The sequence below is a fragment of the Microcaecilia unicolor genome, chromosome 7, assembly GCF_901765095.1.
Source record: "Microcaecilia unicolor chromosome 7, aMicUni1.1, whole genome shotgun sequence".
NCBI lineage: Eukaryota > Metazoa > Chordata > Amphibia > Gymnophiona > Siphonopidae > Microcaecilia > Microcaecilia unicolor.
The window spans coordinates 167,196,915-167,224,041 of NC_044037.1; the positions used below are offsets into that span (position 1 = coordinate 167,196,915).

The 27,127-nt window shown below is 42.1% G+C and overlaps 1 protein-coding gene across 2 annotated transcripts in view; it reads right to left on the reverse strand.

Annotated features, from left to right (window-relative positions):
- The window catches only part of PARD3B (par-3 family cell polarity regulator beta), a 2,175,158-nt gene that overhangs the window by 1,111,401 nt on the left and 1,036,630 nt on the right, over window positions 1-27,127 (reverse strand). The window lies entirely within an intron of this gene.

Genomic DNA, 27,127 nt, shown 5'->3' on the forward strand with positions numbered 1-27,127 from the left:
TTAGACACCCAAAATCTAGGCATAGAATACTAGCATAAAGGTCCTGTTTACAAAGGTGTGCTAGCGTTAACTAGTGCGCATTAATCGTATAGATGCTCATTGGAATATTCTGGGCATTTACACGGTTAGTGAACACTAAAAACGCTAGTGCACCTTTGTAAACAGGGCCCTAAGTCAGCAAATATGTGCCACCACTTACGCTTGCTCTATGGCAGGTGTAAATGGGTACACTCCTGTATGCTTCAATAGTCGGGACGCCTATGAACCATGCATGCCCCTCCCATGTGAATGCCCCCTTTTGCAGTTACACACTAGAACATTTAAGCATCAAGTTAAAGAAAAGTGTCTGCTAAAAGAGCATTTTACTAAAGCACGCCGAAAAATGGCCTGTGCTACTGTAGGAACGTGTATTGGACGTGAACAGGTCTATTTATTTATTTATTTACAGCATTTATATCCCACAATTTCCCACCCACGGGCAGGCCCAATGTGGCTTACAACAGTCTATATAAATACACAAGTCAGCGAACAAACAGTCAATGTCTTAGAAGTATAAGAGAGAGAGGGTAAAAGCAAGGAAGGGAAAAAGAGTGCTGAAAATGGACGTGCGGCAAAAAATCTCAGAAACTTTAAAAATCCTTGGAGTTACTATTGACCGCCACCTGAAACCCACGCAAACAACACAACCAAAAAGATGTTCTACTGCATGTGGAAACTGAAAAGAATAAAACCATTCTTCTCAAGATCCGTCTTCCAAAACCTAGTGCAATCACTTGTGCTCAGCCATCTGGACTAATGCAACTCACTATACGCAGGTTGTAAAGAACAATTACTGAGGAAGCTCCAAACAGCCCAGAACACAGCAGCCAGACTCATCTTCGGGAAACCAAAATATGAAAGTGTGAAACCCTTACGAGAGAAGCTACACTGGCTCCCACTCAAGGAACGCATCACTTTTAAAGTATGCACACTAGTCCACAAAATCATTCACGGTGAAGCCCCAGCCTACATGTCTGACTTAATAGACCTACCACCCAGAAACGCTAAAAGATCATCCCGAACTTTCCTCAACCTCCACTTCCCTAACTGCAAGGGCATAAAATACAAAGTGCTGCACGCGTCAACCTTTTCTTATATGAGCACACAATTCTGGAACAAACTACCACGAAACCTGAAAACGATCTACGAACTAACCGACTTCCGCAAACTACTAAAGACCCATCTTTTCAAAAAAATTTATCGAAAGGATCAAAACACATGAAGTCCACACACACTATTAGCAATGCATCAATACATTCTCTTCTGTACTTTTATCCCCCGCAATTCTTAACACGTTTAAACCTAACCTACAGGTAAAAAAACAGAAAATATCATACCCGAATGATCTCTCGCTATTGCTTTGCTGCCCAATCAGTATCCGGTGTTCTTCTATCGTTTTGTTGTTCTTTGCCATTGTTTTATTCTCCTTAACAATACCTGGACTTTGTTTTAACTTAACGCCTCACAATGTAACCATAATTATGTTGTAACAGATTGTACTTCCATCACTACAATGTATTGTAAGCCACACTGAGCCCGCAAATAGGTGGGAAAATGTGGGATACAAATGCAATAAAATAAATAAATAAAAATAAAAATCAGTACATATCCATTTTGGGCCTCAGACCTTACCACCACCCACTGACTTAGTGGTAAGGTCTCATGCATTAACTGAGTGGTAGTTGTTAGCGTGCATACACTGCCAATTACCGCCTGGTTAGCATCACTCGGTAGAACACAGAAATTATTTTCTGCTGCGCGTTTTGGACGCACATTAAAATTAGAATTACTGCCCGGGACACACGGTAGCCGGGCAGTAGTTCTAATTTGATGTGCGCTATACATGCATAGGCGCCTATGCATCTTAGTAAAAGGGCCCCTAAGTGCACTTAACTGCCTAACTGCCCTTTCACCCCCTTTTGGCACTCAACTAATGTTTCAATGCCAAAATGCATTATAAAGAATTAGAAAGATAGTGAAAGGGATTTTTTTTTCCATTAATTGCTGCTAGCTCTTCTTTGAGCCGATTCAATTCCTTTTCAGCGCAGAGGGTTGGAAACAGACAGAGTAAGCTTTAAGCCTCCAAATGGTCTGCTTTAGAATCAAGACACCATAATTTCTTTACATATCTGATGTGAAGACATTTTTAATTTTTTTTTATTATAGAGTGGGACAGCTGCAACAAAACAACAAGAAATTATGCTGGAATAAAATACTTCTGTCAGGAGGTTTATTATAATTTGGTTTTTACTATGAAGCGCTGTACTTGTAGGAAACTTTCTTCTCAATTGTGAGCATCACAGCATTAGGAAGTTTGATTCATGATTCCAGCTATTTTGTATGAACTTGTAACAAATAAAAGGTAAGATGTCAGCCATCTGCTGAATGACATTTATTCTGTTCTGCCTGCTTTCTTAGCAGAATATAATTCCTATTGTTTTTGGTAACTCCTTTAGTGCTGGAAAGAAACAACTTGTAGAATTCTTTAAACTTACCTTGCATTAAAATCTGATTATTTATCTATTTAGACATAATTCAATTAGTGATCATTTGAAACTGGTTTTGGTAAGATCTTAGCAATATACAATAAATAAGTTCCATTCCATTTTTATTAATGTTTTGAGTAATACAGTAACAAAATAGAAAAGAAAAGAATTCATTCACTGAAGTGGCAGCAAAATATAACAGGCAAACATAGTAACTGGGAAGACAAACCTCAACAAAAAGTGTTACCATGTAACAGTGGTGAAGCTACAGGTGAGCTTGGGTGGGTCTCGGCTCAGGCCCATACTTGTCTGGCCCCTCAAAACAGTTTGGCAGTGGCTACTTCGCTGCCCGCTCTTCCTCCCATAAACATCTGAGTCTGGCATTTGCCGCCACCCTCCCACAGCCCAGCAACTCCACCTATCTCTGAGCTTCTCCCTTCCCAGTGTCTCTCATCACCTTTGCAGGCAGCAGCAGTGATGCATATCCGCTGCTTGCACCAGCCCTGGCCCCGCAGACTTCCCTCTCCCATGTCCCACCTTCGCTCATATTATTTCCTGTTTCCTCTCTAGCAAGACATGATAGAGGGAAGCCTGCAAGGCTGGTGCAGGCAGCAGATGTGTTTTGTTGCCACCGCTCATGAAGTAGCTGAGGTACACTGGGGAGGCAGGTGGGGGGGAGGGGGGGAAATGCCAGATCCAGGGGCAGAGGAGATGGAGAGAGAAGCAGGACATAAGTACATAAGTAATGTCCACGACAGCAGCCAATCCAGGCAAGGGCACCTGGCAAGCTTCCCAAATGTACAAACATTCTATACATGTTATTCCCGGAATTGTGGATTTTTCCCAAGTCCATTTAGTAGCAGTTTATGGACTTGTCCTTTAGGAAACCGTCTAACCCTTTTTTAAACTCTGCCAAGCTAACCGCCTTCACCACGTTCCCCAGCAACGAATTCCAGAGTTTAATTAAATCTACTACACTGTAGTTTCATTGCATGCCCCCTAGTCCTAGTATTTTTGGAAAGCGTGAACAGACGCTTCACATCCACCTGTTCCACTCCACTCATTATTTTATATACCTCTATCATGTCTCCCCTCAGCCGTTTCTTCTCCAAGCTGAAAAGCCCTAGCCTCCTTAATCTTTCTTCATAGGGAAGTCGTCCCATCCCCGCTATCATTTTAGTCGCCCTTCGCTGCACCTTTTCCAATTCCACTATATCTTTCTTGAGATGCGGCGACCAGAATTGAACACAATACTCAAGGCGCGGTCGCACCATGGAGCAATATAACGGCATTATAACATCCTCACATCTGTTTTCCATACCTTTCCTAATAATACCCAACATTCTATTCGCTTTCCGAGCCGCAGCAGCACACTGAGCAGAAGGTTTCAGTGTATTATCAACGACACCCAGATCCTTTTCTTGGTCCGTAACTCCTAACGTGGAACCTTGCATGACGTAGCTATAATTCGGGTTCTTTTTTCCCACATGCATCACCTTGCACTTGCTCACATTAAACATCATCTGCCATTTAGCCGCCCAGTCTCCCAGTCTTGTAAGGTCCTTCTGTAATTTTTCACAATCCTGTCGCGAGTAAACGACTTTGAATACCTTTGTGTCATCAGCAAATTTAATTACCTCGCTAGTTACTCCCATCTCTAAATCATTTATAAATATATTAAAAAACAGCAGTCCTAGCACAGACCCCTGAGGAACCCCACTAACTACCCTTCTCCATTGTGAATACTGCCCATTTAACCCCACTCTCTGTTTCCTATCCTTCAACCAGTTTTTAATCCACAATAGGACTTTTCGTCTTATCTCATGACCCTCCAATTTCCTCTGTAGCCTTTCATGAGGTACCTTGTCAAACGCCTTTTGAAAATCCAGATACACAGAGGCATATTTTCAAAGCACTTAGCCTCCCAAAGTTCCATAGAAACCTATGGAACTTAGCCTCCCAAAGTGCTTTGAAAATATGCCTCACAATATCAACCGGCTCCCCTTTGTCCACATGTTTGTTTACTCCTTCAAAGAATTGAAGTAAATTGGTCAGGCAAGATTTCCCCACACAAAAGCCATGCTGATTCGGTCTCAGTAATCCATGTCCTCGGATGTGCTCTGTAATTTTTTTTTTTTTAATAATAGCCTCTACCATTTTCCCCGGCACCGACGTCAGACTCACCGGTCTATAATTTCCAAGATCTCCCCTGGAACCTTTTTTTTTAAATGGGCGGAAAGTCCATCCAACTTAACAGTGGGCCCATCCAAAATGACGTCTGTCTATGCTACAGCTATTCAATAATATCTAAAATAATGAAATAAAGAAAAAATGAACTAAGACAATTTGGAGGACCCCTTTATGTTTTTTTCAGAGGACTCAACTTGACAAAATGATTTTAAAGAAGCCCATAGGCTTCCATATGTTTATCTGTATGCGTCAGCTTTTTCAACAATTCTAGACTCATTTTTATAAACTACATACACAGAGTTCTACCAAAACATTAAATTCACTTGACTCTCTTTTCATTCTTTTAGTACAGTTTTGAATTCATAAGCAGCAGTAAGTTAGTTTCATATTCTCATTAAGATGTTCAAATAAGCACAAAGAACAAAATATACATATTTTATGGAATACTGGAACAGTAATATTAAAATCAGCTTTAAACGTATCCCATACTGCTTATCAGAATGGACACAAATTTGCTGGATTATATCATATACTCTAAAGTACCAACTTCGCAACAAGACCAGCATAAATTAATCAATTCACTTTGCACCTTACTTTGTTCCACTGAGGTCCATAAAACTCCATGCATCAGAAAAAATAACAATTGCAGTTGTTGCTATCTTGGGTAGACCGGCAAACTAACTGCAGTGCCCTCTGCTGGGTACTGGCTGCAAAGCAGTTTGCAGTTGCCTTTTTTTAAAGGAGGATATTCCCATTCCCCATCTGCCTGAAAAACTCCTTACCAGACAATGAATAATTGCTGAATAAAATCTGTTTAGTCACCAAAGAAAGCACAGGATTCAACTTCATCGGGATAGCAACACAATTCCATTATAACACATTCATGACAAGATCTTCTCCTCTTAGCAGTGAAAAGAAAACTAAGTATTCTTCTTTCCTCACAGAAAAGCTTCTCTTCAGTTCTCATTTCCTTTAAGTCCATTCCTTAGAAGAACTAGTATATTTGCCTGTACAGATTCAACAGTAAATGTCTTCCATATATTCAGTAACAGCACACCATTATTCCCCAATATCACATTAACACATGTTTCTCCCTTCCCCCTATGTTAGGGAACTCTGGAGTCAGTAGCTTCACCTCTTCACACAGGTATCAAAGTTGCTTAAAACATCAAAGCTTACAGATGCTGTGACTCTAGCTGCTTAGGGTCAGGTCTGTTATTTAGTTATTTACTGGGATTTATTAACTTTATGAAGACATTCACCCAAAGCGATGTACAGCAGGTACAGTTTAACATAAATCTTACAATTTTGTTAACATAACTGTAAAATAACCAAGAACAAACATAATTACAATAAAAAAAGGTAAACTTGAAAACAGTAAATTGAAACCCAATAACAGAACTACCGTGAAACAGAATCAAAAATATACACATTTAACAGCACTGGAATTCAAATATCAGAGATAAGCCACAACACTGACCATGTCTCTCTGCCCCGCCCTCGCATGACGGACCAGTCAGAAAAAACACCCTCAACATTCTGAAACACAAAGGACCATCACAACACCGTTCCCAGGCAACACTAGGCAACGTAAGACGGACCAATCAGAGGAAACTACGTGACAATAAGGGAGGAGCATTCCCCAGCAGAATGGCTCATTATCTGTGCAGCACGGAGATCACAGAACCACCGCTGGAACGAGAGAAGAATATTCCTGCTGTGGGTATGTGCAAAAATAGACCGGGGGGGGGGAGAAATTTTTAAATGCCTAATGCCAGTACTGAAGAGTGCCAGAGGGCCTATAGCACAGCCTATATTTGGGATCGCTTGACATGGAGTCAGAGGAGCCGGAAAACAACGTGCCCGTCACCATCTGGGACGTGGGCGAACAGGACAAGCTGCGGCCCAGCTGGAAGGATTACCTGCGACCCAGCCAGCAGCAAACAGCGACCAAGGACAGCACAGCACATCCCCCAACCCCCAAGCAAAAAACAAAACAAAAAAAGACACACATCAAAAACCTGCACACACACCGCACCCTCACACATACACACACACACAAAATAACTCTGTGACACATACACACACACAAAAATCCACATGCTATCGCCAGTTTCATTGGTTTCGGAAACGGGCCTTTTTTTACTAGTGATACAATAAGCATGGATTCCCTTTTATAACAGTAGGCACTGTTCAGAGACCCTGCTCCTTTTCACTTAGGCTCTAAGATAACAGTTTTACCCCCCCCCCCCTCCCTCTCTAAGGGGTAGTTTGGAGCATACAAACTGCCTCACTGACCATAGCTACTTCTGAACATTCACTGCCTTTTCCTAAGGTCACTGCAGACAGTGTTGCCTCACTCAACCCAAAGTGACACTTCTGTATATCACAGCCATCCGGACCCCTCCACCACCTTCAAATAAGCTATAAGAGATACTATAAGTAGTCCCAAAGGCTTTAGAAACACTTTTAGACAGTTTCAACCACCCATTAAAACAAGTATTTTAATAGCACCATTCAAAGAATTCTTTCATATGGAAGTGAAGGCTGGAGAATGCAGAGGATGGGACACAATCTCAATATAAACTCATCAATCCCAGTTCTGTAACACTCCACATTCACCAACAATGGAGCAAGGACATTTACCTTTATAATTCAGCTTACAAAAGTATATAAATATTAAAACTGTGTTAATATATAAAACTGTATTATATATAAATATTAAAACTTCAACAAAACATTTTCCCCCGTTTACTAAGCCACACTAGCTGCTGCAGTGCGCTAATGCCCACACAGCCCATTCACTTTGAATGGACTGTGTCAGCATTGCCGCACAGCTTAGTAAACAGAGAGATTTGTGAAGTAACACAAAACCCTATAAAAAAGACACTCAAAACCTATATAGCTACCACAAAACCAAAATATCATTATCTTCTGCGGAAGTCTTGCGAGGCTGCCGCAGCTTGAAATCTCGGCAGCCATTTTGAAGAAGCCGACAGAGAGCATGCCCATGGCAACGCTGGGTAGGAAAGAGTGTGGTTCTTTCCTGCCCCAAAGACTCGAAGAGACCACTAGACCACCAGGGTGTGATAAGGTACATGACAGGAAGAGGGCACCACGAAGCCTGCCCGCAAACTCGGACAAATGGGCAGGCTGGATAAACCTGTCCGGATGCCCCGTGGTGCCTCCAAAAAGAGGACATGTCCGGGGAAACTCTGACATATGGTAACCCTATTCATTACCTATCGACTAGGAGCTGTGATCTGGAGTTCTTCCGCTGAGATTCAGGGATCCTGTTCTTGACCTTTTGGCTGAGAAGCAAGGCTGCCTTTTATTGGGGGCAACCTGGAATCACAGGCTCTTGTAAGAGCTGAAAGTTCTGCACCAAGCAAAGAACAGGACCAGTGGAGGCTCTGTCTGAAGACAGAAGACCAGTAGCCCTTGGGAGCTGGCTCAGGGCAGAGCGGCCTCTGGGGGTAACTCAGGGCAGAATAAAATGTCCAGGAGAGGCACTGTCAGTGCTTAAGGCTGAGGACATCAGTTGCCCTTGGGAGTGGGCTCAGGAGAAGGCCAACAGCCTCTGGTACCCAGTCAGGTCTGAGGTTCAGTAGCGGGCAGAGCCCTTGGGAGGAGGCTCAAGGTAGAGCAGCCCCTGGGCAGGGCTGCCGAGAGACTGAACTGGGCCTGGGGCAGAGCTCCCGCCAGGCCAAGGGCAGGGCCACTGCCCCTTCCCCCAGATCGCTGCCAACCCCTCCACAATTGTCCCAGCTCCCCCCCCCCCCCCCCAGATCGCTGCTGTAATTGATAAACCTTGGCTGGTGGGGATCCCGAGGCCCCACCAGCAGAAGATGTCTTCCTCCAGCGCCACTTTTCCTCCGATTGCCTGCCCCTGCGGCTGCTTTTTCTCTCAAGGCATGCTCGGTTTCAAAACCAAGCACACACGCCTGAGAGGAAAAGCAGCCGCTCAGCTGGGCAGAAGAGCAGTGCTGGAGGTGCTCCTCCGGGTCCTCCCCAGCCTCCAAGGGGGGCCCGGCTGCGGTGCCGGAGTTTTATCTCTCCTGCTCCTATCGGGGTATGATCACTCGTATCCCATCAGGAGCAGGAGAGAGAGACCCCAGCGCTGGACCCCCTTTGGAGGCCTGGGGAATTTTGACCCCCTGCCCCCCCCCTCCTCTTGGCAGCCCTGCCCCTGGGAGCCAACTCAGGGCAAGGCCTTATAAGCTCCCAGGGTGCAATCACCTCTTATATAAACTTTATATGCATCTCAAACTAAAAAATATTCCACATTGTGTGTTATCATTATGCAAGAAATACTTCCCTGTCCAACCTTTAAGCTTTTGACAAAACACCTCATCTTGCAGTAATGGCATGTAGAATCTCCGGCTTTTAGAGGCCATTCCAGAATCACCCACACCCAGATAAAGCGTAACACTGGCGTAATCTGATATATGAATAAGGTCACTCGAAGCATTAGTCATACCAGAGATGAGAGAATTGGAAACAAATAGTCCAGACAAGAAAAAGACTTCTGTGGAGCAGAATAGGAAGAATAATCTAACTCCATGGGGATGGAGTAGAAGCCATGGGTCTACCAATTTCCAGTTCTGCAACAATTGTTTCAATGCTAAAATGAATCTAAGGGGTCTGACATGTATCAATGATTTATGATCCACAACTGTATCTAAGGGAAAATTCAAACATTTCCCCAGAATGATGAAATCAGCCCCTGTTAAAGCAATATGTTGTAATAAAGTATGGAAAAAAGTTTAATCTATATTAGGAACATATACATTAACTAAAGCATATGTTTTCTGTGAAATGTGAACAACAGTTGTAAGCCATCTGCCTTCAGAATCTGCAGCATAGGGCACCATAGAGCATTGCACAGACTTATTAGTGTGATCACACCATTCTTTTTACCTTGGACAGGAGAAATATTACATTCTTTAACCCAGTTCTTCAGCATTTTCCGGGACTCTCTGGCATTTAAAGTGCGATTCTTGCAGAAATACAACAGAATGATTAAACTTTTTAATATATACTGATTTTTTTTCATTTAATAGGATGTAATATAAGCATTATGAAGAATAGAATATATGATAATCAAATATCATCCATACCAGAAAAAGGTTCCATTACAAGAGGCATACTTTTGCCAGCAAGAACATCAGAAGTCAGCAATCTAGACAGCCACACCAAGCTTCCAAGAAAAAAAGCATACGCTAGACACACTACATACAAAATCGACTCAAATTAAGTAATAAGGTATAATGAATCTCTGCCAACTAAAACCTACACTCTCAAGTAGCTAAACAGGGGTCAAGGAGATGAAGGACTACAGTAGAGATTGCAGGCACTGTTATCATCATCGGGCAACACCTGGCAAAATTAGCAAAAACAGTGTAAGTCACTTCCATATCTGGACAGTGTCACCAACAGTCAAGTAGAAGCCATATGCATTGCTTCTTGTTCATCCAAATACTTTTCTAGTTGATGAAGATCCATATTTAATTTGGTTGTACCTTTTATAAGCACTAGTGAAAATAAGCCATATCTGGCTTCAATTGCTTTAAGTCTTGGATGAAGAGAAAAAGTACTTCCTTTTGTTCACAGTGGCCTTAGTAAAATCAACCGTAATCATAATGCAACTGCCATTCCATTGTAAATGTGGTTTTAATTTATCAGACCTTACAGTTCACTTACTTTAGGAAACCATAGAAGTTTCACAACAAAAGACTGAGGAAGCTTTTTGATTTGGGTGTTGCAGGGTAGGTACTCTGTGGGCACTTTCCATTTCAAACAGCCTACTGAAATGAATTTGCAGGACTTTGGTTATGAATTCTTCCATAACTTTTACTGCATCAGTGCCTTCATTGCCCTCAGGAACACCTGTAATCCAAATATTTTTTCTCCTATTAGCGATTGCTGGGTTCATCTAGTATGGATTGAAGATCCATTGCCAATTTCTAAGTACACTAGCAGAAAGCAGCACCATCTTCCAGGCCGCTGATTCGACTTTCAGATGAAGTAAGTCATGTTTCAAAAAGTTGGAATACACTTTAAGTTGTACCACTTCAGATTTGACATACTTCGCTGTCGAACTGTTCTGCATTAGCAAAGCCACAGTATTAGTTAGTTGCTCTATAATCACAACTATGTTTCCAATGCCATCTTTTCTAGCCACTTATTCTGCTTTGCAAAGTGACAGTTGGTTATTTATGGAATATAAGTGTACATTTATATTTGTATTGTATTTGCATTTGTGATGGGGGATCAGGTTTTGCCCATTCAGGGGGAGATTCTATATATATGGCGCTCAACAGAAATAAAACAAAATAAAATGTGGAAAAGAAAATAAGATGACACCTTTTTTATTGGACATGACTTAATACATTTCTTGATTAGCTTTCGAAGGTTGCCCTTCTTCGTCAAATCGGAAATAAGCAAATGTTGGTAGATGACAGTATATATAAGTGAAAACAAAAAAAACAGCACCACGGGCCTTTAAAAATGGAACACAGTTCTTTAATGAATGAGCCTTGACAAAAGACCCGACACGGGCCGTGTTTCGGTGACTAGCACCTGCGTCAGGGGTCACAGTGATGACGTGGAAAACTTGGGGAATAACTCGAATATATTCCTCTACAATATATTATTCCTTACCCCACGTCTCATGTAGTAAAAGCTACAAAGCACAAAGGCACTTTCACTTTCTTTTTTTTTTTTTTTTTTTCATCCATTTTGATACAGAAAGTGAAAGTGCCTTGGTGCTTTGTAGCTTTTACTACATGAGACGTGGGGTAAGGAATAATATATTGTAGAGGAATATATTCGAGTTATTCCCCAAGTTTTCCACGTCATCACTGTGACCCCTGACGCAGGTGCTAGTCACCGAAACACGGCCCGTGTCGGGTCTTTTTGTCAAGGCTCATTCATTAAAGAACTGTGTTCCATTTTTAAAGGCCCGTGGTGCTGTTTTTTTTTGTTTTGTTTTGTTTGGACTTTAGTTTGTACTTTGTTCCCTCTCTTTTGTTATATCCTAGTATATATAAGTGAAACATCAAAGCATTTCAGTGACAGTCTAACAGGATGGGGGTTGATAGGTGAGAGACAGGAAGAGTCAGGTGGATGAGGGACAGGGAGATATGCATGGAGATAGGAGGGTGAAAAAGCAGTACAATTTTATGGTTTATAATGGGCTACAAAACTCAGATCTTTGTTAAGCCCTGTCTGGTGGGTGTCAAAATATTTAATCATTCTGACTTCAAAGGTCTTACGTTCCTGTATTGTTTTAAAGTTCCCTTTCAGGATTCTTACCATGAAATCACTGGTACAGTGTTCTGGTTTTGTAAAGTGCTGCCCCACAGAGGTGGCATCCTGATTGGTACTAGCATTTTTCATATGGTGTCTATGTAAATTAAATCTCTTCTTTAGCATCTGACTTGTTTCTCCAATGTAGCAGCCTTTGTTGCATTTTTTTACACTGAATGATATACCATATTTTTCGGACTATAAGACGCACCTAGGTTTTAGAGGAGGGAAATAGGGAAAAAAAATTTCGGACTATAAGACACACTTTTTCCCCTCCTCTAAAGCCTAGGTGCATTTTATGGTCCGGTGCGTCTTGTCCGAATGCAGGGCCCCGATCTCTCCATTTTCCAAGGTCCCCCCCTCCCTCCCTCGCTCCGTAATTCCGTTTTGCAAGGTCCCTCCCTCCCTCTCTCCATTTTGCAAGGTTCCCCCCTCCCTCGGTTTTGCAAGGTCCCCCTCTCTCCTTCCCTCCCTCACTCTGTTTTGCAAAGTCCCCCCTCGCTTCCTCCAAATTTTAAAAGTTTTACCTGGTCGTGGTAGCAAAAAGCATGCACGCTGGGCACGTCAGTCTTCCGTTTTGACGTCTCTGGTCCCGCCCCTGGGACCAGAGCACAGAGAGACGTCAGAACGGAAGACTGACGTGCCCAGCGTGCATCCTTTTGCTGCTGCTGCCGCAACCACGACCAGGTAAAACTTTTAAAATTTGGAGGGAGTGAGGGGGGACCTTGCAAAACGGAGCGAGGGAGGGAGGGAGGGGGGACCTTGCAAAACGAAGCGAGGGAGGGAGGGACCTTGCAAAACGGAATTATGGTGCTTTTAAAACTACATTCGGACTATAAGACGCACCCCCCCATTTTCCTCCCAAATTTTGGGGGGGAAGTGCGTCTTATAGTCCGAAAAATACGGTATACCACATTGGAAGATGAGCACGTGAAAGATTCCTTAATGTTGAATATTTTTCCTTTGTGAATGACTGTGGGGTCCTGTGCAATGTTTTGGCATAGTTTGCAGATGGATATATTGCAAGGATGTGTGACATTCTCTTCTTTTTGAGTCTGTGTTGAGAGCTTACTTCTAATTAGTCTGTGTTTTAAGTTGGGTGGCTGTCGGAAGACCAGCACTGATGGGGATGGGAATATCTCTTTCAGTAATTCATCCTCCTGGAGTAGAGGCTGTAGATCTTTTATAATTTTTCTTAATTTCTCCAGCTCTGGGTTGTATGTCACTATAAGGGGGATTCTGTCTGTGGCTTTTTTTTTTCTTTGTACTGTAGCAGATTTTCCCTGGGTGTTTTGAGGGAGGAGGCAATATTCCTGGAGATTATTTTGGGGTTGTAGCCTTTCTGTTCGAAGGATGCAGTCAGGATCAGAGATACGGTGGTACCTTGTGGCGTGGCTGTAAATAATGGATCTTTCTGTATGTGAAGGGTGGAGGTTGGAGTTTGGAGTTGTGGAGGTAGCTGCATTTGTCTGTGGGTTTCTTGTATATGGATGTTTCTTTATAGCCATATCTGATTGAGACTGTGGTGTCCAAAAAATTGACTTTTTCTGGGGAGTAGTCAATTTTGAATCTGATTGTAGGATGGTATGTATTGAAGGAATTGTAAAATTGTTTCAGAGTTTCTTCCCTCTCAGTCCAAATCATAAAAATGCCATCGATGTACGGGTAGTATTTTAGGGGTTTGGTCTGGTATGTATTCAGAAATGTCTCTTCCAGCATGGAGATAGGAGGGTGACAAAGCAGTACAATTTATATGGTGCTGAAATCAGTGCTGATTAAGTGTATTCTATAATCAGTGCCTAGATTTAGGCGTCGATGATAGAATACGCTTAGTTGATATTTCAGCACCTAAATCTATGCAAACGTGGCGTAAATCCCAGTGTGTAGATTTAGGCGCACTGGGCCATATTCTATAACTAGGCATGTAAATTTCAAAATGTCCAAGAAACGCCCATTTCCCCACCCATAACCACACTGATCGGTGTGCTGATTGTCGTTTGTTTCATCCTCTACTCCTTTTTCACAACAGAAGGATGTAAATGATCTAATTTACAAAAAGAATTGACAGTCATCATTATTTTTTCTAATCGCGATTCTGATATTATAGCAAATATAGACCACAGTTTATCATCACTTACAGGATGGTAGATTTCAACAGGAAGAAGGTGACATTTGCTATTCGGATTTGGGATGTTTAGCGCTAAAGGTGCAAAGTCCAACATATTGAAAATGCCCCTCCATGGGACACATTTTCAAAGCACTATGACACAAAGTACCATAGGTTACTATGTTCTTTGTTCGTCTAAGTGCTTTGAAAATGAAACCCTATATGGATGGGCAAACTGGATAGGCCATAGGGTCTTTATCTGACTTCATTTCCTATATTTGTATTCAATGGCACTTGTTTTACTAACCATATGTGAACTACAGGAAAAACTATTACATAGGAAGATATTGTAAATCCAAATAAGAAAAATGACAATGGAAAGCTATTCTTCTTAATAGTGGCGTTCCTAGGGGGCCTGACACCTGGGGCGGATCACCGATGCGCCCCGCCCCCCGGGTGCAGCGCCCCCCCTCCCCATGGTGCAGCGTGACCCCCCCAGCCCGGTGAAAGAATCCCCCCAGGTGCACGCCACTAAGGGGGTGCCGCGCGCCGGTCAGCTTTGTTCGTTTCCATGCTCCCTCTGCCCCGGAACAGGTTACTTCCTGTTCCCGGGCAGAGGGAGCATGAAAACGAACGAAGTTGACCGGCGTGCGGCACCCCCCCAGCGGCATGCACCCGGGGCGGACCGCCCCCCCCTTGGTACGCCACTGCTTCTTAAATTTCTTTTTTGCATGGAATATGGTAGCTAATGTCTGCTCAATACTATGTCCTATTCTCCAAACCCATGGGAAGAATGATTTAAATTACAATTTTTAAATTCATCTAAGAATTTGTGTTCCTGTTGACCAATGCACTTTTTTTATTTATGGATTTATGATCATTTAATACATATCTCCTTTGGTACAGAAAGACTATATATTTCATGTGCATTGTTGTTGGCCAAAAGATAAGCTTTAAAATATAAAAATCTCCTACTCGAGCTAGGAAGGAAGTCTTTCACTATCTGCCTGATACCCTTGACCAGTACACTATCACGGCCTCTCAATATGTTGGCTGCCCCTTGCTTGGCTGCTCAGCACTGATAAGATGTGAACTCCCTTGGGTGCTATCCAATGCTGAGAGAAAGCAGAAAGAGCTGGCACTGGAGGGTTTATATCTTCGAAGGTTTGCTAAGGAAAGAAGACATTTACATTCTTTCACACAAGCCACCCAATGGGTTAAAGAACAATGGTTCAACCTTATTCTTCATCCCTGCAGTAATTTAATCAAAAGCTTAGAAGATTTTCAGCTAAGTGTACTAGCTGTGTATAGAATAGCTCCAGTATCCTGTTCTCTTTCAGGACATTTTTAATTGAATAGTTTCATAAAATGTCCCTACAACAGATGATATTTTACAAATGAACAAGAAACCTCCAAAGGATAAGGAGAGGATCAAATAAGGGCTCTTAATATGTTATTTCCTTTTTATTTTTACCTCCCTAACAGCAGAGAATATATTCTACAACCCTGGGTATCAGGAACAGCAAAGAAAAGGAAAAGAGAATGGGAACAAAGGGGAAAGCTCTGAATATTTGAAAAGATTACAATAGCAATGTTTCTTGCTGATAAGCAGTCCCTACTTAGGTGAAGAGTAAAAAGGTAGTGGAAGGAATTAATTAAGAAAAGGCTTATAAATAAGGTCTATCATACTCAGTGAGTGGTTCAGAAATATTAATTGGTCTATAAACATGTGTCTACCGTTATTTCTGTGAGTGCACAAAGAATGGAATACTACACCAGAACACATATGTTTTTATTATATAAGTTGTATGTTATGGAAAACCATTTACTTCTACATAATGCCTGTCAAACTAATTGTAGTTTATAAACACGCACACACACCACTTAAGGGGCATATTTACAAAAGTGATTTTAGAACATGCATTAATACAAGGGTTTAACATATCCAATTTAACAGAAGATTCATAAACAGCACTGTACTTTTGAGCATCAGGGACAAACTGTTTTACATTACTTGCAGCCTGATGAGATTTGCATTAATTTAACTTAATACTAATAAACTGTTTTTCACCCATTTATAAGCAACATCGCTCATTAATGATCTGGAAATCGGAACCACGAGTGAGGTAATTCAACTAGTAGATGATAAGGTTGTTAAAACAGGTGCAGACTGTGAAAAATTGAAGGAAGACCTTAGGAAATTGGAAGACTGGGCATCCAAATGGCAGAAGAAATTTAATGTGGACAAATGCAAAGTGAAGCACATTGGAAAGAACAATCTAAATCCTAGTTACCTGATGCTATGGTCCTCCTTAGGGGTCCAGCACCCAAGAAAAAGATCTAGGTGTCGTTGTACACAATATGCTGAAATCTTCTGCCCAATGTGCGGTGGTGGCCCAAAATGCAATAAGGATGCTAGGAATTATTAGGAACTGGATGGCAAATAAGACAGAGAATACTATAATGCCTCTGTATCACTCCATGGTGCGTCCTCACCTTGAGTACTGCATTCAGTTCTGGTGGCCGTACCTCAAACAAGAGATAATGGAATTAGAAAAGGTTCAAAGAAGAGCAACCAAAATGATAAAGGAGGTACGTAAGGGATCCAAGATGGCAGCGCTCTGCTAAGACGCTGTGAGTCCCGTTCCTTCAGTTCGCTAAAGAAATGCCTAAGCGAAGAGGGAGAATAGCGGTCAGAGCTTCCCCGCTATCCCCTCCTTACCTGGTCCAATTGATCGTTTTTTGACACCGCAGGGAGTTGTTCATGATAGCGGAACGCCTCCGGTAGGGAACGCCGGCGGACGGGAGATTTCGGCTTCCCCCGGGTTTGAAACCACTCTGAGCCCCACTGCACGCACTCCACCTCCTCAGCCGATAGGCGCGAGTTCCTTCCTCTCTGACTCGACAGGGTCCCCCCTTGGAAGGTGGCATGGGTCCAGAAGAACGTCCTGGAGAAGCTTTACTTACATCTGAGGAAGGACTGGAGGGCAGTTTGCCCATAGAACTGCCGCGGAATGAGGGGAGAGGAGCTGAGGGACAAAGTGAGACCCGTGAGCAGTCTTCTGAAAGGTTTGCACTTCCTAAAGAGATAGTGGTTAAACCAAAAGAAGTGACATTAGACACATTGTGGGATTTAATGTCTAACCTGGAACAAATTTTCTTAAAACAGATTTAATGATGTTACACCGAAAATAAAGTCCTTAGAAATTTACTTACAAAAAAAAGAAGAAGAAATTAAGGTTTTAAATGATAAAGTTGAAAAAATGGATCAAAGGATTATGAAGATTGAAACGTTACAACCAACGATGATAAAAGACTTGACGAATCTCAGGCAGAAAATGGAGATATTTGATAATTATACTAAAAACCATAACCTGAGATTTTCCTAGAATACAAAATGTTGTTCCTCTTGAGATGTTAAAACGTTATCTTCGGGAAGTTCTGGATATACCAGAACAGAATTTACCACTATTTTCCCAAGTATACTACATCCCAGAGAAGAACTTGAATCAAGAGAATGAAAATCCGATAGATGTTTCTCTTTTGCTTGAGACTTCTGACACTGACTTAGCAACAGCCGCTACCTTAGTGGCGACAGTTGCATTTTTGCCTGACAAGAATTGGATTTTCCGTTTGTTTTTTCGAAATAAGGATAAACCTTTTTTAGGTTTTAAAGTACTGTTATTCCCTGAGGTCTCCAAGGAGACAAGACGACGGAAGAAACAATTCTTGCTCCTTAGGCCGGAAATTTTGCACCTTGGGGGCACTTTTTTTTAAGATACCCCTGCAAGTGCATAGTAAGGCTTAGGGAGAAGAAATATGTATTTACAGAACCTGCACACGTATCGACACTTATAGCCTCAGTAAAAATGGAGAAGCGTTAAAGTAAGGAATAACTCCACTTAGTAGAGATTGCATTATCCTGTATACTGTTTTTTGTTTTAATATATATTTTTCTCCCTTACATTTCCTAAAATCTTGGATCCTAATTTATGGACTTGAGTGTCAATTACTTTTTGAAAATGTAAATTTTATTTTAATTTTCTTTTTTTTTTCCTATGTAAATATTATTAGTTAACTGACACTTTTCTACACAAGATGTTTCTTGTATATATTGATTAAATGAATAAATAAAATTAAAAAAAATGATAAAGGAGATGCAACCTCTCATATGAGGAAAGGCTAAAGAGGTTAGGGCTCTTCAGCCTGGAAAAGTGATGCCTGAGGAGTGAGTCATTTTCAAAAATTTAGGGCCATGTTTCTAAGCTGCGCTAATGTTTTTAGTGCACGCTAAAAGTTAGCGTGTGCTGATGCTAGAGACACCCATATATTCCTATGAGTGTCTCTAACGTTATCACATGCTAATTCTTAGCACACGCTAAAAACGCTAGCTCACCTTAGTAAACAGGGCACTTAGCTTTACTTAACGCAAAGTGGACTGAATTGTATAATAATAAAGCTGTTGGAATAAAAATATTAACAATAGCTGCATTCATTGTAGTTAGAAAACATTTACTTTTTACTCATATAGTATTATATTACGCTATAACTTTTTTACTTTCAGGTAAGTAAATTTTTTAATGTGTTCTTTTAAAGTACTTTGACCTAGTACTTTAAACAACACTGAAAAAAAGGTATAAACAAGGCTGCCGGCATGCCCCTATTATCTGCTCCAATGATGGAACCCCTGGCGGAAAGAGTTAGAGAGCTTGAGGGCATATAAAGATTAACCAGTTGGAAACTGGACCTCAATTGCATTATATTTTGGATGATCAAATGTTTACAATTTCAAACCCCTGACTGCCATTGCCAGCTGGTGCTAATGTTACAGAATTTTATACAAGTATTAGGCTTTATATTAAACATGATGAAAAACAGAAGCTTTAAGGATACATCTGGGAGATGAGGTACACTGAATGGAACATTCCCCATTAAATGGGCAAAAAAAAGTGTTGTGTCTCTTAGGGTGAAGGTGGCAGGAAATGAGGCAAACTTAGTCAAAAAATAATTTACCTCTTCTGCCTAACATCAATAGAGATTTAGATGGGTATGAGAGATCAAAGCTAACCTGACTTGGAAGAGGTGCAAGTATAAAAATTAATACTGTACCAGGACTAATCAGAAAGAATGAAGCAGAGCTGGCCAGAGAAGTATAACATCAGATTTGATGATGACCTGAGACAGCTGTGTTTGTGCAGTTACACTTGCATCAGGGGTAAAAAAAAAAAATGTCAAATGGGAGATCCTCTAAATAGTCCACTTCCACCAAAACTTAAATGGCACAAGAAACAATATCCTACTCTCGATCACTGATACATCCACTACATATAGGAGAACAGAAGAAAAAAATGCTTACAAAATTATAAGGAAAATAAATAGTCCCAGAGCCAAGAGTTTCCTAGCTAAAAATAAAAAAAAGGAGAAAGGTGATGGGTGGAATTGTACAAAAGGGAAATGCATTGATCTTGGGTTTTTGGCAGCCAGGTGTGCTATAGGTGTTGGGAAACACTAGACTTTACCATCTAACCAATCTTCCTTTAAGTGCCTTTGGAAGATTTACATGCACATAATTAATGTAAGATTCAGCATCAGAACAAATGATTTTTTTAAATTTAAATACAGGTCAGTTGAAAGATGATGCAAGCAATCTACTGGATGGGGAGGAGGGAAGAGGGAGAAAGAGCTGGTTTTCTTTGTTACACTGGTTAAACAAAGTGGTTACAAAAGATCTATTCTAACTTGCAAGGTACTTTTGTGGTGCATTAGACACTTTTGGAAACAGGGACTTGGCGTAGATGGACCTTTAGTCTGACTTGGCATCAGGGGCGTAGCCACGGGCGGGCCTGGGCCCACCCATTTTCATCCCAGGCCCACCCAGCAGAAAACCAGCCAGGCAGCCACTATCCCTCCTCCGTTGGTTGTTGCAGCTTCAGCAGCGAACGAAGTTGCAGCATCGGAAGATCCATGGCAGAGGAAATCAGCTGGGGATTCATTCTACTGCAGCGCGGGACCAGCCTCATATCCGCTAACAGCTTTGCAGCGTCCCGACTCCAAGTCCCGCCCCTTAAGACACAAACGGCCTGTTTCCGATACAGAGAAACAGGAAGTTTGTGTCTTAAGGGGCGGGACTTGGAGTCGGGACGCTGCAAAGCTGTTAGCGGATATGAGGCTGGTCCCGCGCTGCAGTAGAATGAATCCCCAGCTGATTTCCTCTGCCATGGATCTTCCGATGCTGCAACTTCGTTCTCTGCTGAAGCTGTATGAGGGAAGGAATGGATGAGATCCTTGCCATGGGGAGGGATGGGTCATAGAGAGGGGGTACTGGGCATGAGGGAAGGAATGGGGGAGATCCTGGCCACACTGGATCACGGGAGAGGGGGCAAGAGGAAAGAGAGAAGTGACAGGAAGATGCTGGGAGGGGGGTGAATGGTGAGGAGAGGAGAGGGAGCAGATGATGGGCTAGAAGGGTGGAGGGAAAGAGACACTGGGAAAAGTGGCACCATGTGGGGGAGGCCAAGGGGGGCCAACGTGAGGAGGATGGTGATTACAGGGGAAAGAAATACAAATGTTAATAATAATAATAATAATGGGGAATAGATTGAAGATGGAAGGGAATGGATGGCTGGGGAAGTAGAGAGATGGGGACTAGGAGAACTAGTGGGTGAAAAGGAAATAGAAATCTGACAGGTATCTGCAAAGTAAAACAAAGGAAAAGGGGTTAGGATAAAATTTGGGTGGACAGAGAGCAGAAAAGAAAAAAAAAAGAGAGGAAAGAGCTAAAATGGAAAGGTCAATATGTCAGAGGCAAGTGAAGTGAGGGAATGGAACAAGAGAGGAGAAAAAGACAAATGGACAGAAGCTGCTTGAAGGAGAAATAGCAGAAAGATAGGAAAGTTCAAAGGAGAAACTGGATCAACATGATGGAAAAAGAAAATGACCATACAACAAAGGTAGAAAAGGCATTTTATTTTGAATCTTAACTGAAATATGATAGCTTGAGAAATGTGCATAGTGGATGTCACTTTATTGTGTTCAGTAGAAAAAGACATATATTTCTATTTTTATTTCTCCACTGTTGCAGTATGGTATCCGGCTAGTTGCCAGCCACCAATTCCTGCTTGGACAGTTCCCTCCTAGGACGTTTCCCCAAGGTGGAAAATTCCCTCCTAGGTCTGTTCCCTCCTGGCTAGTTCTTACTGGCATGTAGTTTTGTCTTTTTGTGTTGATGTTTTGCTGGGGGGGTTTCTTATGCATCGTATTTTTTTTATGAGGAGTGTCATTGCGTGTCGTGGATGTGTTGGAAATATTTTGTGTAAGTTTTTATATATAATATTTTATGCTCTGTATTAATTTGGATTTTGGCTTATTTTAATTTTTTTGGTGTGGTGTGGAGTGTTAAAGGTAATATTTGAGTGTGTGTGGAGGGGGAAGGGCATACCCCCCCCCATAAAAAAAACACTATCTGGAAGAGGAAAGGGAAAGAGAAATTTAAGACTGTGATGTTTCATGATTGTTAAGGGTGGGAATTGTACTCCCTGGAGCAGTGGGAATTGTTTAGGTAGTAATTGTCCTAGGTGTGAACTGACCTAGAACCTGCAGTACATGCAAAGGTTGCCAGTTCAATTTTTGTCTACATATTTTTATTTCTAATTTGTGATCACTTGTTCTGTATTTGGTGAGTGTCTGTTGGTGTGATTGCAATGGCAGGTGGGGAGATTGGAGGGGAGAACGGGAGAAGAGGGAATTAGGGGGGGGGGGAAGCTTGTTTATTTTCTGCCCTGGGCCCTAGCATGTCAAACACCAGTCCTGACCTTTGCTGTGGCTGGAGGGGATCCCTAATCCCCATAAGCTGAGGTGCTCCTCTGACGGCAGCCAAAACTTCCTTCTACTAAGCTTAGCAGGCGGCGGTAACTACTACTACTATAAATTATTTCTATAGCGCTACCAGTCGTACGCAGCGCTTCACATCCTCGAGTCACCAATAACTAAGCATGCCTGGGGTGCCAACATCTGTAGCTCAAGCAGCCTGCCAAGCTTGGTAAAATGGAGTTCTTCAGAGGAAATCAGCTGATAGTGCTTGGGGATCCTCATGAGCTAAAGTGTTTCTGTTTCTATTTTGAGTTGGGAGGTGCTGGGGGAGAGGTGGAGAATAGGGGGAGGAAGGAGGCGGGGCAGAGAGAAAATTTTGTGCCCACCCACTTTGGGCTCAGGCCCACCCAAAATTGGCTGTCTGGCTACGCCACTGCTTGGCATGGCAATTCTTATTGTCTTAAGAAAGCAACAAGGAGGATGTTGTACACAAAGTAATGCACAGATCAAAGGTACTTTGATGTTAACAAAATTAATAAAAAGTACAAATTAAAAGAAAAATAATTTACACACTTTGGGCTCAATGTTTAAATGCAAATATCCGGGGGCGGAACTAAGATGGCGGCGTAGTAGGTTGCGCTGCGAGGCAGCTCCGAGGTCCCGTTTGAAGCTTTGTATTTCCTATCTTCAAAATGCCCCATACTAAAAGAAAGGGGACGACGAGGTTAGTTCCCCCACCTACCTCGACATCCTCGCCGCTTCACTCAGGGCTTGAGTGCTTCTTCGCGCCAATTTCCCACGCTAGTGGAGGAGCGGATCCCATTGCGGGGCAGCCGAGAGAAGCGAAGACCCTGCTGGGAGAGGAAGTCTCTCTTTCACCTCCATCAACGCTGACCCCCCCCCCCCCCCCGTGCCCAGCATCGACGGCGTGCCTGGATGGATAGCATTAGTCTACCGGAAGTGTTTTGACTGCTGCTCCAGTGAGGGACAGGTAGCACCGCGGAAGACGCCTGGAGTAGAGACAGAAGTCTCTAAGAAAGAGTCGGGGATTAATCTCGAAATGATTTGGAAGAAATTGAATGAAATGGATAATACCCTACAGCAGACATCAGGAGAGGTCAAAGCCTTTAACACCAAATTTCAAGAATTAAATGTTAAAGTGGACTTAATTAACGAAGAAATTGCTGAAAAAATTCAAAGTATTCAAAAGAATGTAGATTCTTTTCAAGAATTTAAAATATCTGTAGTTAAAGATAATATTGATATTTGGAAAAGAGTTGAGCAGATTGAAAATTTCAATCGAAGATTGAACTTATGATTGTTGAACTTCCCTAGCCTCCCTGGGGTTAACCCGCACGATATGTTTAAAAGATACTTACATGAAGTATTGAAGATACCGCTTGACGCAATTCCGCCAATAAATACGTTATTTTATATTCCTAAGCCCAAAGGTGAGGTGGTGGAAAGACAAGGTCCTCAAGATGCCAGTTTGGATTTAAAAAATATTTCAGCAATTTTAGAACAGCCATTGGATGAAAATTCTGAAAGATCCACTTTGATTGTTTCATTAATTTTTGAACAAGACTTAAATAATATAATGAGACTATACTTTAAAAACTTAAAAACTTGTTTTGGTGGAGTTAAGGTTCAGATTTTTCCCGATGTAACAAAATCAACCCAACATAGAAGGAAGGCCTTTCTGGCATTGAAATCACAAACATCTGATATAGGAGGGACTTCCTTTCTAGCATTTCCATGTAAATGTATTATTAAATTGGGTCAGGTTAAGTATACCTTTTATTCACCAGAACATTTAAAATCATTTCTTGATTCGAAGCAGCTGAAATAATATAAGATATAATATGGGAATAATACGCCACTATGTTATTTATTTGTTAGTTATTACTTAAGTTTACTTCTCTAATGCCTACCGCCCCCCCCCCCCCCCCCATTTTAACGGGGTCTAAGGAAGCAAAAATTTTATTTGAAGGATTAAAGTGATTTAACTTTAGTATTTCTTATTGTTAGATTAGTTCAAATTTCTAATGTACTTTTGAATGGCTGTATTTCAATAACAAGTGAATTCTTGTTATAATGTTTAAAAATCAATAAACAAATTTAATGATACATGCAAATATCCAGATAACTGCAGAAATTATCCAGATATTTGAGTTGGCCAGGACTATTGGTGAACATTTAGTGAAAGCATTGGATAGTACCACAGAATATTCTCACAGACCACCTTGGCACTATCTGAGGAATGCAGGGCAGTACAGGGGTGAAACACAGGTGCAATGGAGTTATACTGTTAGCAGCGATATTCAGTCTGCTAACCAGAAAAGTATCTGAATAAACTCAAAAGAGCAAAAAGGCTGTCCTATTTATCCAGTTTGTCCTTGAAAAAAATCCTTGATTAATTTAATTTTATCTCTTAAGTGCTGAGCCAACTCATAACCTTTCCAATAAATTCTTCATTATAAAATGTAACTTCCTGCTGAGTTACTTCTCAATAAAATTCTATTTGAACAACCTGCCAGTGGTGTAGCAGGGGGGTCTGCCACCCGGGGCGGGGCGGTTCGCCGTTGCACCCCCCCCCCCCGGGTGCAGCATGATGACACCCCCCTCCCCCCCGACCAGCTCCCGCACCCTACCTTTAAAAAGAATATCGGGAGGCGAGGCGCAGCACCTCGCGCCTGCCCTGCACGTAAAAGAAATGTGGACCGTCGGGCCTTCTCTCGCTCTGTCTGTCCCGCCCTTGCGGAAATAGGAAGTTGTGTCAGCGGAGGGCGGGACAGATAGAGTGAGGGAAGACCCGACGGTCCACACTTCTTCTACGTGCAGGGCAGGCGTGAGGCGCTGCGCCTCTCCTCCCAATATTCTTTTTAAAGGTAGGGTGTGGGAGCTGGTCTGTGGGGGTGTTGATTCGCCGAAGGGGGGGAGCTGGCAGGGAGCACCCCCCCTGAGCTGACAACCGGGGCGGACCGCCCCTCCCCCCTTACTACGCTACTGCAACCTGCCTTTTTTATTTTCATCACTTACACCTCTATATTCCTGAAAGTTTTGTTTCACTGACTATTTAAATTCAATCAATCCTTGTTTCCACTCCAAGGTGCCCTTCTACAAAGGTGGCGGTAGATTCAAAGTTGGTGTGTGCAGTTTTCCATGGTAGGAAATCATTTTCTATTTTCTACTGTGGGGGGCCACTCTTGGCAGCAATTGGCAGCATGGCCACGTTGCCACAAGCTGCTTGATTACCACAGGGTTAGCACATGAGCCTTTACCACCTTTCTAAATAGGTGGAGGTAAGGACTCAGGCAGTAAGTAGCTGTACGCTAATTTTAATATTAGTGCATGAATATTTACTACCCCTTTTAAAAAAAGACCTTTTCCCCGCCGCAGTAAAAAGTGGCCCAGCGTGCGCCAATTTCATGCGCCAAAACTAGTGCAGGCCACTTTTTACCATTCACTGGCTTCCTATCCATTTCCGTATACAATTCAAGCTCCTCTTATTATCCTATAAGTTCATTCACTCTGCTGCCCCTCATTACCTCTCCACCCTCATGTCTCCCTACACTCCTTTGTACAAAAAGTGGGAGTACGACCAAGGAGACCAGACACTGGAAGACGTACTTAAATAAAAATTTATTAAAGATTTGAAGACTCGACATGTCGTGTTTCGGCCGTCTTTTGTATTGCATTATTATTTTGTCAATTCATATACAGTATTCTTATAATCAGTCTTATTATATGTCTCATCTTCATTATTATTATTTTTAAATAACATTAATTGTTTTTATTTCATGTATTATCAATATATTTTATATTTTTTGTTGTTCCTTTATCACACATAACATATATAAATGTACTTTTTATAGACTCCTGATGCAGGCCTGACGGCCGAAACACGACGTGTCGAGTCTTCAAATCTTTAATAAATTTTTATTTAAGTACGTCTTCCAGTGTCTGGTCTCCTTGGTCGTACTCCCACTTTTTGTACATTGTTGTTTTTACCGTGGGGTGCTTGAGTTTTCCACCTTTTGGTGGATCTTCCCTCCCTACACTCCTTCCCAGGAACTCCATTCACTAGGCAAATCTCTCCTAATTGCAGCCTTCTCCTCCATCGCTAACTCCAGACTCCGTTCCTTTTATCTCGCCGCACCTTATGCCTGGAATAGACTTCCTAAGCCATTACGTCAAGCTCCATCCCTGGCCGCCTTCAAATCCGGGCTAAAGGCCTACCTGTTTGATGCTGCTTTTAATTCCTAACTTGTCACCTGCTTGTAACCTTATCTTGTCTTCCTCTCTTCAATAGTCCCTTTCCCTATGTGTCCTTCTGTCTGTCCTACCCTTATCCTTATTTATCCTGTCTGTCTGTCCTGATTTAGATTGTAAGCTCTTTTGAGCAGGGACTGTCTTTTCTTCATGTTCAATTGTGAAGCGCTGCGTACGACTGGTAGCGCTATAGAAATGATTTATAGTAGCAGTAGTAGCTTAATAAAAGGGCCCCCAAGTGTGTCAGTTCCCTTTTCTTTCCTGTCACCTCATCTGAAAAGACAAAGGAGGCCTACTTCCATTTTTTTTCTGAGATGCAATTTAAATCATGATTCTCAGCGTCCTATTCCATGCTCCCAATCTCTATCCAACCTTGTCTCTATTGCTGTCCAGACTTACTTAATGCTTTAATCTCTTCCTATAAAACCTAGTCTTTCCTCTTTAAAACTTGACTCCACAACATAAATTCCAATATAAAATGATCAGATCGAACAGCCATAGTGCTCTCCACTTCTGAAATCCTAAAAGCATCCTTCGCCTAGTCTTTAGTAATTGAGGGGCCCTTGCGTAGGCACCTATGTGCGCCCAATGCGCGCCAATTCAGAACTACCGCCCAGCTACCCTGTGGCCCGGGTGGTAATTTTTATTTTTTACGCGCTCCCGGTGCTAACCGGGAGGTAATAGGCATTGTACGAGTGCTGATGATTACCGCCCGGTTAATGCATGAGACCTTACATCTAAGTGAAAGGGTGGTGGTAAGGTCTCAGGCCCAAAATTGATGCATGTCAGTTTTCATTTTGCCACATGTCCATTTTCGGCCCAAAAAAAGACCTCTTTTGCAGGTGCGCTAAAAAAATGGACCTGCGCACGCCCATTACATGCGTCTACACCAGCGCAAACCACTTTTCAGTGC